Source organism: Fopius arisanus, unplaced genomic scaffold, assembly GCF_000806365.1.
Source record: "Fopius arisanus strain USDA-PBARC FA_bdor unplaced genomic scaffold, ASM80636v1 scaffold00213, whole genome shotgun sequence".
In the NCBI taxonomy this organism is placed as follows: Eukaryota; Metazoa; Arthropoda; class Insecta; order Hymenoptera; family Braconidae; genus Fopius; species Fopius arisanus.
The window spans coordinates 96,825-101,028 of NW_011887952.1; positions in this window are offsets into that span (position 1 = coordinate 96,825).

Genomic DNA, 4,204 nt, shown 5'->3' on the forward strand with positions numbered 1-4,204 from the left:
TTATATAATTATATTATATCCTTAGATTGTTCGATTAATGAAATATTGGCAACTTTGTAATGTTTCTGGAGAAAAATGTACAAATTACAATATGGCAGTAAAATAAGGTGGCTCCCTCGCATTAGTGCCTGCATTCGAAATCCCAAACAGCCGAAAATTCTTCCCAACGAACCGGAGGAACTTCTTTATCGGCATTTTAGTCGCTAAAGGAGAGTAGCGTGTGTGTCATCGACGAAAACTGTTGATAACAGTGATTCCTAGGGTATAGTTACGGGAACTGTAATCGATAAGGTAGTTTTCGTGAAGCAAGAGAAATATGGTTATTTTGATGACAAGATTTAAAAAATGTCGAAACACAAACATGATAGACATTGTTCAATATAAAATCATAATTAATTAGTAGAAATTTCCACTTTTTCCGGAAGTGGCCATGGTACTTCGACAGTAATTACCATCAGAATAGAAAATTTCAATCTAATTTTTTTTTAGAGTCAACCGGTCATTTCTAAAAATCAAATTCTTAGTTGCTTCATAACTATGTTATGTACGATTTAATAATTCGTTTTTCCTATAATAATCGTTTCACCCTAAGAAAGATGGCCACTTAAAGTCAAAACTTTTTTGAGAGTACATAAAATTTTTAGTAAATTGTAAAATTTCACAATTTAGATTAATGATTATTGAAAGAAACATTAGAAAATAATCAAACAAATAATGCACTTTATTGGGCAGAACTAATAAAAAATAATGTAACAAATTACAAAAATAATATTCTATAATTACGAATTGTAAAATTATTGTAGAAACAAATGGAGACCGAACAAGCATTGATTACTTCTGGACGCTAAGGGCGACTATTGGAATAATTGAGGTCCCATCGAACATACCTTTCAATCATACGTTTTCCCGAAAGGTATGTCTAGGTGATCTGAAACATTGTTTTTTTTTAGTGAAATTATGACTTGTCATCGAATGAATGGAATGGATATCCTTACATAAATACGTTGGAAACCGTGACACTCCTGGAGACACCACCGACAGATCACGAAAGCATTCATCTCCAAAGCTGTTTGGACGTAGAGCAATGTACAATTTTTGGAAGCAAACCAGTGTCCACATGGTGATGCAACATATTCAATTATTGAATGATTGCACAAATTACATATCGAGCCATTCAGGCTTCGTACTGGATTAACAAAGAATTTATAAATTAGAATTAACTCTGGAATTAAAAATAATGAGAAACGCCCGTTTGGAGAGGAGGATACTTCCATTCTAACATGAGGCAGACAATGAATATCGGATTATTATGAATTATCAAGATGTGAATAATTTCAAACGACTAGTAATTCTCAATTGTCAAATGAAATGAATTCTTCAAAAATGTAACTTCATTCGGTAATAGCGTTTTGTAATATTTCTCTGTGATTCTATATTTGTTGTAAAGATTACTATATTTCGTTTAAAGGATCATGATAATTAAAAAATAAGTAAAATTCGTCGATTTTTAATTCCTTACACAACAAAATTTCTACAATTTCATTTGCAGTAGGAAGATTTTGGATGGGGATTTCTTCAATTGGGTGATCGACCGTCATTGCTCGAATTTCAGCTCCAGTGGGTGGAATCCCTACAAGAAAGAAATATCTTGAATTATAAAAGAGGGGATATCAGATGTATCAGTAAACAGGTGCCACAAAGAGATGAGACTCAAGACTTTTTTATTAATATCTTGGATTTTAGAGTCATTGATGGATTAAAAAATAAAAATGAGCAGTTCTATTGTGAGAACACCTTGATTTTATGATATCAAAATGATGGACAATTATTTCCCTAGAATTGTTGATTGTTGTTGTCCCTAGAACAGTGCGAGTACTAACCGACATTATGCTCCCGTATCGTAACAAAATAGTCGACCTGCTGAGCGTCACGGATCAATAATTTATTATTGAACGCCTGAAGGAAATGATTAGCACATCCTAGAAATGCTGAAATATCTAGGAGTCCTTCCCCGTATAACTGCCAAGCCCTTTGCAATATTTCCTCATAATTGATGTACTTTGTGGCTTGTGGTCGTCTCACCGGCGTTCCACGGGCGAGTGCTGCTCTCTCGGTACATGTTATGACTTGTATTTTCCTTAGACATTCTGTAGATTCAATTTATTATCCAAAAAATTGTTATACGGATTATGAATGACACTTGATAAAAAAATATCAAAAGTTCTTCCGCAACTAGCGGAATTTTGAACCCAAAACTTGTTTTCTTATATTTTTGGCTACGTAATCATTTATTACAGAGTGCTTTAATAATTGGAATTTTTTATTCCATTATAATGGGAATTGAATTTCTCTTTATCTAGCTATTATTTGGATTAAAATGGATTTTTGAGTATCCTGTAGAGACGATTATTCTGTGAAAGAGAAAATCTCTACGAAAACATCTGTTAACGTTTTATTTCAAAATAATTAATGATCCACAAATTTACATTTCATTGTGTTTTTAGAATTGAATGTTGACTGGCGTTTCGTCGATTAGAAGAAGCCTGAAAAGACTTCTTGTAGTGAACGAAAGTTATGACAAAAAAGCTTTTTTGAGATATTCTGAAAAAATTTTTGCTCTCAATAGAATTCAATAATCAACCATTTTGGTTGTTTCTTCAAACAAAAGAATGAAAATTTTTTACGGCAGATAAGACTTTTACGGACGATGTGTCGCAAAATTTTTGGATACAAGCTAGTGTGGAAATTAAATTTTTTTTTATTCATGATAGGCCTCGATTGAATTTGAGACTCGACAGCATAGCAGATGAACAGTGAAATTTTCTGGTCTCACAGTTCTTATCCACCACCTCTCGATGTAGCTGATTAGATCATCAAAAAAAAGACGTATATCTGGTGAAGCAGTGTCTTTCACTATTGTGAACGCAGTCAATATATCCTGTACTGGGAGCAAGGGCAAAGCCATGAGTTTTTGGTAGAAGTTCTTGCCTTGTTCCCAACCCTTTAGTTGTGTCAATTGAGCTTTATTTTTTTTCTTCTTCAATCTAGTTCTCAACGCCTACAATATAAGTAACAGAATCGATTAAAGTATATATAATTCTAAGAATATAATAGTGCTGGCTTCATTATTATCTATACCTGTAGATAGTGGAAATAACAATAAACAATTCTGACATCAGGGTAGACTCGTTCGATGGCATTCCTTATGGCGCGTTCAAAGTCTACGTGGATCGTAGTAGGGTGGATATGTGGTGCCAGTACCGTGGTAAAGTGTTTCAACACTTTAATATATGACAAGTCATTCTTGTTCTCCATGAAAGCCCATGCAATTGGTAAATCCTAGAATCATTGATATGTATTAGTCGTTAATAAAATGTATCATGGCAGAAATTCAGGTTTAACCTTCTACTTGCTACAAGCTGGAGGCGAATTCATACTCGAATCATGTGACATCATAACAAAAAATATCGATCACAAGGCATTATGAATTTCATTATACTGATTACAACACTACGCACGAGAAAGTTTCATACAGAAAAGTAGCCCATTATCTAGAATATTCTATTAAATTTTTATAATTTATATGAAAAAAAAAAAAAATAGAGAATTTTTCGCTGATTCTATAGGAAAAACTGTGCAGCCTTTTATTGCGTTCATTTTTTTTGAAAATGTTCGATAAAAAATAATGTATGAAAAGAAAAATACATTAGTTTTTCCATACAACTTCTTTTATAGATATTTTTTAGGGAGACACTTCTGGGCTTCATTGTTCCGCGTTTTATTTAAATTTTTTAATGAGCAAACGAAGGAAAAAAAGTCAATTAATAGTGAGCCATTTCTGGATGAAATATCTAAATTAAATCATTTGTTTAGAAATATAAAAAAAACTATAAAAACTTTCTGTACAAATATTTACCAGCTTTTTCTACACAAATATTTTCTATTGAACATTTGGATTCAAAAGAAAGGCACAGGAAAAATGATAATATATTAAATACAATAACCGACGCATATTCAGTTAGATATTTTGAATCATTGATTAAATAATAAAATCAATTAAGGTTGTTGTCGCGTAGAATTTTTTTTCGACAGTTTTCGTTAAAAATTTTATGGTGAATAGTTTGAAAAATTAGCAACAAACTGAGCCTTTTCCGTTTGCAATTGACCGTTTTGAACTTGAGATATAAATTTTTGAAATTCGAGT